Raw genomic sequence first — 13,596 nt, forward strand, 5'->3', positions numbered from 1 at the left:
ACTACATATAAGGCCATATTGAAATGTTAACACATTTCTTTAGGCAATCTGCAGTGGAAGCCGAATGATAGAATCATGTATTATACAAAGTTTGAGCAAAATCCAATCTGTTATCATCTCCTTTATCAGACAATCATCTTAAATGGTCCTTTGGGATAAAAAATCTACTTTAATGGAAGATGGTAGCAGGTGTGGTAAACAGGGCATCAATTCTAATAATAACAATATAAAGGGTTCTTTCAAAGTAAAAATTGAAAATGATTTTTTTTTCTGAATACATAAGTCACAAGAGTTAGAATAAAGTAGGATTATCATCATCAAATACATCGGTATTAAAACTGTTCAGCAAAATAGAAGCTGAATATGAAAATGTGACAATTTTCTTTTATGAAGCGGTGTATTGGCTTAGTTGGTAGAGCATCCATCTCACAACAGGGAGGCCATGAGTTCGAACCCAAGCCACGCTAGACCAAAAGACGTTAAAAGATGGGAGTTGCTGCTACCCTGTTTGCGTGCAACAATTAAAGGGATAGAGCCTCGTCACTGCACAGCAGCTGCTGGGCCCACGATCAACTGGGCAAAGGAAATTTTTGGAGTATTTAATTTCATGTCTATTTCGAACAATAAAATATGGATTTTCACAGGATTTTATTTTTTTAATGACATTATGACTATGCTATGTTCTAATGGAAAAGAATGCACCTCACACATTCTGTTTATTGTAATTTCAATGAGAGATTTAACACTAAAGATGTCAGTACTATCAATTATTTATGATTTTTTACTGATTAGATAAATGAACCATAACAAAGGGATTAATTTACAAGTCCTTGCAAATTCTATCCACAATCATGAATATTAAGTATATAAATTTCAATTACAAGTTATAAGTTCCACAAATATAAATTACAAATCATAAATTAGAAATTCCATAAATATTAATTTCAAATAATAAATTGTATAAGTTCTTCTAATAAACACGGAATTTGCATGAGTTTAATCTAAGTGAGCGCGGACTCCAGTACTGAAATGTGTGTACATGTATGCTTTCTCCATTAGATATGAAAATACTACATATAATACGATGTTAAGAATATTGATGTTACTGTTATTTCAGTATGAATGAAAACAGAATGATAGTTTACCAAAGTACAATCTCATTTTGCTTATAACCCGCACAATGATTAGATTTTAAATTCAGTTAATTCATACTTTGAAATAGGTGTCTTAAAATTATATCATCAAAAAAGTGTTTTCATTCAATAAGTGAATGTTTACACACTGTACTTGACACAGGCATCAGCACATTCAGCATAAACCCTTTGAAAATATACACTAACAGCTCAATGGCTAAGAAATCCTTCAAAATGGCAGATGAATTCTTTTCTCATTTGAATTAAAAATATATACAACATGAAAATTGACTAACCATCAAAATGTAGCTGTAGTTTATAGTTAAATTAAAGATGTGTATTATAAACAAGTAAACCAGGCACTGCAAAAATGTAGTCAATTGGTATTTGCAGATCAGTTCATCCTTTTTTCATGGTAATTACTTATTTTTCATTTGCACTCTTGATATTTTGATCATTGAATCAATCATATATGGCTTGAAAGAATCATAAATAAATGATAAGTATATACAATCAGTTCATCTTTTTTCCTTGATAATACTTATTTTTTCATTTGCAATCTTGATATATAGTACAGATACCTTATTTTGATCAATGAACTAATCACTCTATGGCTTGAAACAATCATAAATAAATGATAAGTATATACAATCAGTTCATCTTTTTTTCATGGTAAGTACTTATTTTTCATTTGCACTCTTGATATAGTACAGATACCTTATTTTGATCAATGAGCTAATCACTCTATGGCTGGAAACAATCATAAATAAATGATGAAAGCAAGTAATTTGAGGAAACAATAGTTCAAGGCCCTATCATTCATCTGTTGATGACCTCAATTGATGATGTGGGAGGTTAATTATTAATCTCATTCATGGATCCTTCAGTGTGGCTTCGATCACAAACAAAAGCTCATTTCACATATGAATAATAAATTTCAGCAATTCCTGTGGATCAGAACACATAAAGTTCCTCTTCACAAATCAGTCAAGACATGTCTGAAATACTTATGATGTACATATTGTATGTTTTACTTTGTATGCATGATAGATTGCAAGTATAATATCAGATAGAATATGGTGAAATAAACAAATATTCCCCTTGTCATGTACATCATAGAAATTATATAAATTGTTTATGAAAAAATGCATTATCAAGAGAATCAATATCATATTTGTTTTGAATATTTTACCCACACTTCTAAAAAACATGAAATCAATGCAAGTGCTTGCAGACTGGTTGTTATCCATAGCAACAGGTGTATTCCTATGCAGTTTACACATCACCCACGCAGAAAATCCTTTCAAACACAGAAACCATTAGTAATTACTAACACGGTGATAAACATTTACACCTAATCAACTTACATCTCATTCTGTCACGATCTCCATGCATAAAACAATGAGACATCATATTCATTAAGTTTGTCAACACTAGTCTTATATTGAAAGCCATGATCCAATTTACTGCTTTACTGCCCTACACAGAGCTCCTCGTGTGGACGGAATAGTTGCCATTGCTGTATTTATGCCGTGGCTGGGATGCAATAGTACTCAGGCATTAAATAAGAGTATAGAAGGTTAATAATTCTGTTAATGGTAAGAGGCAGAAGCAGAGGAGAACGACTATCATCCCTGCATGCTACAAGCATGACTAGCATGTGCGCTCCCGTGAGCTGAGAATAGATGCTTGCTAACTGCGCTAATTGTGATCGCCGCTGGATTTACATGCGATGCAGCACTCGGTGAACAGTATCAAGCTTAGTATTAGAGAAAATAAAGAGATGGGTTAGATGGGTGGGAGGAGAGAGAAAGAGAGAAAGAAATAGGGAAGAAAGAATCAGAGAACAAAATAGAAGACAGAATATGGTGTCAGTGTGTAGCTGTCTACTTTACTGTTTTCCCCCTTCACTTTTTACCAATATGTTGCCTCCATTTGTGATGCAATGCTAATACAACGACTTTTCTTTATGTTTTTCTTTTCAGTGTCTATCTTTCCTTTCTCCTGTAAGGTCGGCAGATTTCCTTCATCTTCATTTCTCATTTTAATTATTGTTTTCATATCACCATGGTAATGCAGGATCTTCTAAACCACCTGAAAAAATGCATTTTCTCCAGTCTTATGTATTTGAATATAAGATCTTTGACTGAAATATTAATACATTTTTCTTTAGTAGTATTGGTTTGCTATCTATTTCAACACATTGTAGCAGAACATCTTTATGTTTGTATACTTTAAAAAGACAGAGTTAGAGAGTAGGGTTGTGTTGAAGAGAGAGTGGGAGAGGGAGAGAGGGTGGGGGGATGAAAGAAGGAACAAAGATTGAGTAAGAGAGAGAGAGAGAGTTGGGGAGAGGGAAAACAACAAACATAAAGACACATAGTGATGCCACTGGGTATTGGTTGTCGGGCAATTAAATACAACGCTGTATTCCAACGCTTTGAGGGACAACGAAATAAAGCAAATCTGAAAGCTCTGCTGCTTGTTTCTTGTCTTGAGCGCAGGAACGAACAAGCAATAAGCACTCATGATGGGCAAATCAATGAATGACCCAGTGAAGTGGATGATGGGAAGATGAAAGATAAAAAGGCATGGAGACAGTTTGGTGATTATGTTAGCGATTCGTAGTGCACACGTGAAAATTCACACTTATGGATGTGAGGACATATTTCTTGAGAGTTCTATTTCTGTTCATTTCATTTCAGAGTTTGCAATGAACCAAACAGCTATTTTACATGAACTCTTTTCCAAATTCTGATGGCTGGTTACACACTACAGGGTGGATTACTGTGCCTTTTTTGTTTTATAAGTTGCATGATCCCACCAAACACTGAGGTCTTCACAGAGAGGCAGTGAAGTTTCTCCAAGAACCTGATGCACATTGGGTATAGATGAAATGACCAAGCTTACAGTCCTATGCAGCAATGTTCTGCTCAGAATCAGTAAGGGACTCCAATACAATAACATGACTATGCTTTAAGATTTTAATTCAAATCATTCCAGATTTTTTAAAAAGATTTAGGTTTTTGACTGGTAATTATTTATAGCTAGTCTGGATTTATTTCAAATCTAAGAAATTAAAAGTTTAACAACCTAGGAATATCCTATCAAGACATAACATTGTGAAATTTGTATGTCAAAATAATGGCTAATATTACAATAACTTCTTTCATGTAGGTTACCAACTAAGATCCGTACTATATTAGGATACTGATAACTTTGACTAAATGATAAAATTTTGTAAATTGTGACAAGAACAATGAGATCTAGTTTATCCATCTGCTTAAACTTTGCCTGTCACTCGTGATACTGTAATTACATCTTCTAGATTTCTGAGAAATTCATGGATTAAATGGAACGTCTACAGGTTTCAAAGGTCTCTTCAACCAATACATTTTCAATCAGATGGAAATAAACAAAATAGTGTGAATGACTATGATACTAAGGATACAAAGAATTATGTAATTTGGTTGACGCATGTATACCTTTATCCTTTTCCAAAATACAAGTCATAATTATTTTCCATTTTGCTTCAAAATCTTCTACGTCATTGCTGATGACATATGGGTTGTCCTCGTACTTGTACAGAGATTATCTATCTCAATCAATCAAGAGGAAGAATAAGAGGAGGAGGAGAAGAAAAGAAGAGGTAGAAGGAGCAGAAGGAGAAGATGGAAGAGGAAGAAGAAGAAGAAAAAAAAGAAGAGGAGGAGGAGGATGAGATAAACATATGAATGATAGAAACCAAATGACAAGGAAAAGAATAAATGCAAAGAGAAAGAGAGAGATGAAAAGAGAAAATTAGTTGGGAGGATAAGAGAAAGAGAATTAAAGCTAGCGATGCATAAAGAAGATATAAGGTGCAAGAAGAGAGAGCGAGACTGGGAAAGAAATGCAAGCAAGTGCTGATGCCATTAGTTGTTGTCATGGGAACACGTATAGCATCCACTCTCCATGTTAAATACCTGTGTTGGTGTGATAGGAGGAATTAAATGGAGCACTCCCTCTCATTCAGTGCAACACACCCTAAATTTAGCCTCTCTCTAAGATGTTAATAACTTCATAATCAGCTCAAACCACCCCATTCTTTCTGGTCTTTCTACCCTACTTCTGACAAAGATTCTATTTTCCACTCATGAATTGTATTGCAGTTTAAGTACTAGACAAGTGACACTAATAAAAGAATGGGATGCATATTGGGGAAAATTTCAGTTGAGTACTTTGGTGTCATTACATTGATCATATCCTGGCCATATTCGTGAATGTCTGGAGGACTTTGTGGTTGAATTAAAATCAAGCTTAGAAGCTACAATATCTCATCACCAGTATAGTCTAACTATCATGTGATACTTATCACATAAAGAATCATAAGTATTGGTGGTGAACTGGTGGTTTAAATGCAGATCTGGGGGCCGTTTCATAAAGCTGTTCGTAAGTTAAGAGCGCCTTCAAGAACGACTGGTGAACCTTTCTGACGTGATAAACCATCCCCAATGGAAATACCATTTACCACAAGAAAGGATCACCAGTTGTTCTTAAAGTCATTCTTAACTTACAAACAGCTTTATGAAACACCCACCTGCACCATCACTTAAAGACACAGAGTGAATATCATGAGAGTATAAGAAGAAAAAAAGTGCGAATAAGATGAAATATGTGCATAGAACACAAAACTATTACATCAATGATGTGGAGCTCATCCGGCATCTCGCAACGAAATTTAACACAATTTTAATTTCAGCCCAGTTGACACTGTAGTGAATTATACTGGTGACATAAATTGAGGATATAGAATTGAAATTGATGAAGAAATGACAATTTTTTGTGATCTATGAATAAATTTCATATAAATAAGCATAAATAACTTTCTAGTCAAAATTTCTTAACTCTGTGTACATGTAGAACCTTGGTGAACCTCATGTAGCTCTCAGATGGAACAAAAATAATCAAAATCAATTAACAAATAAATAAGTAATTATTTGGGAATTTTGAAAAGATAATAAATTAGCATATTTAATGAATTTCTAAATTCTGTGTTGAAACTTTGTATCACCACCTTGAGCTATCATATTAAGCAAAACAACTTGAAATTGATCAACAAATGAAGAAGAAAAATATTTTTTGTGATTTATGAATAAATTTTGCATAAATTAGCATAAATAATTTTCAAGGCAAAATTTCAAAGTTTTGTGTACAAGTTTGGAGAACCTCATGCAGCTCTACTAGATGGAAGAGAAAAAAATCAAAATCGGTCAACAAATAAAGAAGAGGCATTTTCTGTGATTTCTGAATAAATTACGCATAAATTAGCATGAATAATTTTGAAAATTTCAAAATTCTGTGTAAATGTATGGTGAACCTCATGAAGTTCTACCAGATGGAAGAAAAAAAAATCAAAATCGGTCAACAATTAAAGAAGAAAAAGCATTTTATGTGAATTTTTAAAAATATGAATAAATTAATTTATTAGCATAAATAATTTTGAAAATTTCAAAATTCTGTGTAAATGTATGGTGAACCTCATGAAGTTCTACCAGATGGAAGAAAAAAAAATCAAAATCGGTCAACAATTAAAGAAGAAAAAGCATTTTATGTGAATTTTTAAAAATATGAATAAATTAATTTCGCATAAATAAGCATAAAAATTGTTCTGGTCCAAATTTCAAAATTCTGTGTAAAAGTTTGGTGAACCTCATGTAGCTCTACCAGATGGAAGCAAAAAATTAAAAATTGGTCAACAACAAATAAAGAAGCATTTTTGGTGAATTTTGAAAAATGTGCATAAATTAGCATATTTAATGAATTTCAAAATTCTGTGTAGATGTTTTGAATCCCCTACCTAATGCTATCATATAAAGCAAACAGAATTGAAATCGGACTTGAAATGGCGAGGAAGTAGCATTTTGAAATTTTGGAGGGACAACAGTTGACAGACGGATGCCACGCCATGGCATAAGCTCATCTTGCCCTCCGGGCCGGATGAGCTAAAAATTGAATGAAAATGTGTTAGATAGGTTTTCAAAACAGTGTATCTTTTCTTTGTACTTATTGGGACAGAGATTGCACCAATTGTTCCTGGCAATACCAATCAACAAGATATTTTACATGTCTAAAGTTCAGTCAAGACTTGCAAAAAACTGGAAAGATGTTGAAATGAATGCTAATTAATGACAGTAAATTGCGTAATTGCCATAGGCTTCACTTAGGCAAGAGTCAGTTCATGTATAGGCAACAGATTAATTAATATCTCTATCTAAAAACTTATACAAAAAATCTTTCAAGTCGAGTGATTTGTCTATTACGGTCTATAGACTATAAACAGATAAACTAAACAAAATGAAATGAATTTCACTTTCTGGCACATGGTATATCTATAAGCACCCCCAAAACATGAAGGTATTAAAAAAAATCATCTAAAATATCATTTAAATTGCAAAATCACATAGAAACAATGCAGCACTTGATTAGTTTTTCTTTGCATAAAAATGCAGACATCCAAATGAAGCATGGAATTCATCTCATGGCAAAATGCCCTTGACTGCACACAGACATTTGCTCCAACCATGACACTCAATAACGACATGCTGCCATTAATCTATCACAAAATAAAAGCATGTGCAAATTAACACATATGACAAACTGCACACCTTTATTTCATTTTTTAAACAGTTATCACGTTTTATCAATTTTCAATCATTTAAAAATTTGCTAGAAGTTGATCTCATTAAAAAAAAATCCTTGACCACGCAAAAACACTGTGCAGAACTTGAATGATTCAGTTCTCAATTGAATGTTGCAAATTAACTATAAATCCAAATTTAATATGAACCTGCATGACCTTGTCTGGAACTAAGTTCTTTGAAGGTTGGATAATTATATATTTATTATATGAAATATATTGTTTCTAAACTAAATCATCAACAAATGTTTCTCATCTATTCTATTCTTACTTAAGCTTGAGAGTATAGTGATGAAATATGCTGGCATGTGTTTCTATTGTTGAACCAAACACCACCTTATTCAACATTATAAAAAAAATCTTTATACTGAGATTAATCAGAATGTCCTCCAAAGAGTACGGAGAAGAGTAATGCACACCGTATATCGTTGAAACTGAATTCAATGTCTAAGAGAGTGATATAGTTACTTGCAAAAAGCTTCAAGAAATTTACAATGTAGAGCATCCTTTCAAGATGCTAGTTTACTAATTGGACCAAGAATGCAAATGATGCAAGGTCAATGAAGCCAAAGGGATTAATAGCTTCAGCTCATTTATAGATGTTTACAATGCTCTCATTAGAACTAATTAGCTAATTATCACGACATGACCGTTATGAAACATCCATCACAAAGAAAAATCAATGACAGACATTTTTCACAAAAGCTACTTAGGATGAAAGAGGTTTGTATTCGTGTGTTTTGTTGTTGTTGTTGTTTTATTTGATACTAGATCAGTTACATGATAAGGGAAGAGTAAAAACTCCATCTTGTTTGAATATTGCTATTTCATTGAAGTTGTAGGCACCATCAATGTTTTTCCTTGCCAAAAAGGAAATGCAAACTAATGATAAAGGATACACATAGACAAAATCTTTTTCTATCATTAAACATGTGAACAATGGTTTGTGGGTATCCTTTCAATAAAGAAATAAAATCATTCAAATAATAGAATCATACAACTGGTAATATTTAGACAAAGTACATATCAATCATACTGTATAACCACCCATCTCAAAATAAAACCATGATTATGCCAAATATATTAACCCTAATAATTTTCTTTCATAATAGTCAAATGACCGTGATTAACTCTTCTACTGCTTCAAGCTAAACATGACAGGAAATTACAATGACTTCTCAAAATCCCTTTCATGAAAGTTCAGAGAAATAATCACTGATATTTTTTTTAGATGATTTGAGATGGATGGTTAGCTTAAAATATAAAGTTTGTTTCACTTACTTGTAGAAAGATTCCACTCCAGATGGTCCCTATCCAAAGAACATCTCCCCATCAGAGAATACACATTCCTCTCTGTCTCTGCTCAAACTTGAAATGTGACATGCATCATCAAGACCTCAGGAGAGTCCATTCACAGAGATAACGTCTCAATTCTCCTCCATCGTATTATCACATGACATCAATTAAACATTGGCTGACATCAATCACAAAAAGATTTCTTGCTGAAAAACCTTCATTTGTAATGATGATGCTCCCATTCCTCCTTACTCCATATTAAGTAGTAGTAGCTAATTAACAACCAGGGAGTCATAACACAAAGGTCGGTGATTAATCGCTAAATGAAAAGTCGTATAAAGATCATTGTTGCAAGCCAAATTTGGTAAGTAGACTACCGAGGAACCAGAATTGTTCTTTCAAACTAACGATTAATTGCTAACCTTTGTGTTACGGGCCCCTGATTGATGAATGATTTTTTTTTATATTATTCGGGTACATAGGAAAAGAACTGATTCTCTATCAAAAGACACATTATATTAACCTATTTTAGGACAATTGATGACTCACATCCATGAAGCATTCTATTTTCTCTTTGATTTAAATCTCTCTTTTTTCTTAAAAACACGACTCGGGACAGCTTTACAGAAAACCTGTAAGCAAGTATTTTTTGATAATAGAAAATGTTATTATAATACAATGAAACAAAATTTTGCAAAATAAAACCTAATTGTTCAAATGATTTACAGTAATTTAGACACACTTTATTTGGAGGGTATGAGAGAGTAATAAAAATGGGACTACTTTAAAACGATCATCTTCTACTGAATATTTGTATTCCTTATATTATTTGTTCTCATTGATTTACTTTAGTTAAATGAATAATTTGAAAGCACTATGTCATGATGGAAATGTATTAAGCACTAACTTAAAGGACAAGTCCACCCCAACAAAAACTTGATTTGAATAAAAAGAGGAAAATTCAACAAGCATAACACTAAAAATTTCATCAAAATTGGGTGTAAAATAAGAAAGTTATGACATTTCAAAGTTTTGCTTCATTTCACAAAAACAGTTATATGAACGAGCCAGCTACATCCAAATGAGAGAGTCGATAATGTCATTCACTCACTATTTCTTTTGTTTTTTATTGTTTGAAATGTGAAATATTTTGATTTTCTCGTCTTTGCCATGTGAAATGAAGTTTCATTCCTCCCTGAACATGTGGAATTCCATTATTTTAACATTTTGTGCTTCAGGCAAGGAGGTCCCAATCGTCAAATTCGTAAAAATTGAAATATTGTATAATTCAAACAATAAACAAGTGGAATGCCTCTGGCCATCTCACCTGCATCACGCAGTTCAATATAGCAGCAGTGCTGACTTTGAAAACTACTCTAACTCACACAAGATGTTCAGTGATACATGGTTACTATTATGTCCACTTTTTATGAACTAGACCAATAAACTTACAGAAATATGATGGTTATTCAACAAACAAGTGGAATGCCTCTGGCCGTCTCACCTGCATCACGCGGTTCAATATAGCAGCAGTGCTGACTTTGAATACTACTCTAACTCGCACAAGATGTTCAGTGATACATGGTTACTCTTATGTCCACTTTTTATGAACTAGACCAATAAACTTACAGAGATATGATGGTTATTCAACAAAAAACCCAACATGGCCAAAGTTCATTGACCTTACATGACCTTTGACCTTGATCATGTGACCTGAAACTCAAACAGGATATTCAGTGATACTTGATTACTCTTATGTACAAGTTTCATGAATCAGATCCATAAACTTTTAAAGTTATGATGGTAATTCAACAGATACACCCAATTCGGCCAAAGTTCATTGACCTTTGACATTGGTCATGTGACCTGAAATGCGCACAGGATGTTCAGTGATACTTGATTACTCTAATGTCCAAGTTTAATGAACTAGAGCAATAAACTTTCAAAGTTATGATGGTAATTCAACAGATACCCCCGATTCGGCCAAAGTTCATTGACCCTAAATGACCTTTGACCTTAATCATGAGACCTGAAACTTGCACAAAATTTTCAGTGATGCTTGATTACTATCATGTCCAAGTTTCATGAATCAGATCCATAAACTTTCAAAGTTATGATGGGAATTCAACAGATATCCCCAATTCGGCCAAAGTTCATTGACCCTAAATGACCTTTGACCTTGGTCATGTGACGTGAAACTCATGCAGGATGTTCAGTGATACTTGATTAACCTTATGTCCAAGTTTCATGAACTAGGTCCATATATTTTCTAAGTTATGATGACATTTCAAAAACTTAACCTCAGGTTAAGATTTCGATGTTGATTCCTCCAACATGGTCTAAGTTCATTGACCCTAAAGGACCTTTGACCTTGGTCATGTGACATGAAACTCTAATAGGATGTTCAGTAATACTTGATTAACCTTATGGCCAAGTTTTATTAACTAGGTCCATATACTTTCTAAGTTATGACGTCATTTCAAAAACTTAACCTCAGGTTAAGATTTGATGTTGACGCCGCCGCCGCTGTCGGAAAAGCGGCGCCTATAGTCTCACTTTGCTTCGCAGGTGAGACAAAAACCCCAACATGGCCAAAGTTCATTGACCTTACATGACCTTTGACCTTGATCATGTGACCTGAAACTCGCACAGGATGTTCAGTGATACTTGATTACTCTTATGTCTAAGTTTCATGAATCAGATCCATAAACTTTCAAAGTTATGATGGTAATTCAACAGATACATCCAATTCGGCCAAAGTTCATTGACCTTTGACCTTGGTCATGTGACCTGAAATGCGCACAGGATGTTCAGTGATACTTGATTACTCTAATGTCCAAGTTTCATGAATCAGATCCATAAACTTTCAAAGTTATGATGGTAATTCAAAAGATACCCCCAATTCGGCCAAAGTTCATTGACCCTAAATGACTTTTGACCTTGGTCATGTGACATAAAACTCATGCAGGATGTTCAGTGATACTTGATTACTATTATGTCCAAGTTTCATGAATCAGATCCATAAAATTTCAAAGTTATGATGGGAATTCAACAGTTACCCCCCAATTAGTCCAAAGTTCATTGACCCTAAATGACCTTTGACCTTGGTCATGTGACATAAAACTCATGCAGGATGTTCAGTGATACTTGATTAACCTTATGTCCAAGTTTCATGAACTAGGTCCATATACTTTCCAAGTTATGATGTCATTTCAAAAACTTAACCTCAGGTTAAGATTTTGATGTTGATTCCTCCAACATGGTCTAAGTTCATTGACCCTAAATGACCTTTGACCTTGGTCATGTGACATGAAACTCTAATAGGATGTTCAGTAATACTTGATCAACCTTATGGCCAAGTTTCATGAACTAGGTCCATATACTTTCTAAGTTATGATGTCATTTCAAAAACTTAACCTCAGGTTAAGATTTGATGTTGACGCCGCTGTCGCCGTCGGAAAAGCGGCGCCTATAGTCTCACTCTGCTATGCAGGTGAGACAAAAACAAAAGAAATAGTGAGTGAGTGACATCATCAACTCTCTCATTTGGATGTAACTGGCTCATTCATATAACTATTTTGTTAAAAACAAGCGAAACTTTGAAATGTCATAACTTTCTTATTTTACATCCGATTTTGATGAAATCTTCAGCATTGTGCTTGTCTGATTTTTCTTTATTGATTCAAATCAACATTTTTCTGAGGTGGACTTGACCTTTAACAAGGAACTATCAGTGTAAACCCAAGTATCATGAAAGATAATAATGAAAAGGTTTCCACAGTCCTTTGCATTAAAAGAGTTTGATGACAGTTCTAAATTTTCCAGGAAGTATTATTTCAATAAACCACTTTCGTAGATGAGGAAATACAAAGAAACCACATTTACTATTAATGTTTGCTTCCATACACCCCATACATTCTATTTATGCCCCTATAATATCAATTCAAATTTGATTTGATTATATCCCGATGAACCGGTGTCGCCAAATTCATCAACCCACTCAGTCTCGAGAATAGGACGAGCCTGTTTCAAATATCTCTTATTTCACTAGTGGGTTCTCAGGGGGTTGAATATAAATCCATTATATACCAGCAGAAACTGGATAATACCACAGAGACATGCAAATTGGGATGGTGATGAGAATATGGAAGAGGATATAATTTACAAGGATAGCATGAGATATAACGCAATGGTGGGTGTGTTTCTACTGGGATGTTGAACGTTCTGCATTACCATTTAATTGTATCACTGGTATTACTACCTATACAAAAGGGAGTGTGAACATGAATCAAGATTCTTGTTTTCTCCACTCTCACTAAGAATTATGAATGACAATGTGTCCATTGATTTCAGATGGCATACTTATGATTAAACAAAAAACACATGACATTCCAAATATTTGTTAAAAAAAATCAAATAGAGGAAAAAAATAAAATAACTGATACCGGTATTAAATATTGACAGAAATATAAATAACAGAGAAATTCC

At 33.6% G+C, this 13,596-nt stretch overlaps 1 protein-coding gene across 1 annotated transcript in view; it reads right to left on the reverse strand.

The window, feature by feature from the left end:
* Positions 1-3,188, reverse strand: part of LOC121409147 — a 50,665-nt gene extending 47,477 nt beyond the window's left edge. The window contains exon 1 of the mRNA XM_041600983.1: positions 2,501-3,188. The gene's annotated coding sequence lies outside the window, so the exon portion shown is untranslated. The remainder of the gene's footprint in view (positions 1-2,500) is intronic.
* Between the last annotated feature and the right edge of the window lie 10,408 nt (positions 3,189-13,596).

The sequence above is a fragment of the Lytechinus variegatus genome, chromosome 2, assembly GCF_018143015.1.
Source record: "Lytechinus variegatus isolate NC3 chromosome 2, Lvar_3.0, whole genome shotgun sequence".
In the NCBI taxonomy this organism is placed as follows: Eukaryota; Metazoa; Echinodermata; class Echinoidea; order Temnopleuroida; family Toxopneustidae; genus Lytechinus; species Lytechinus variegatus.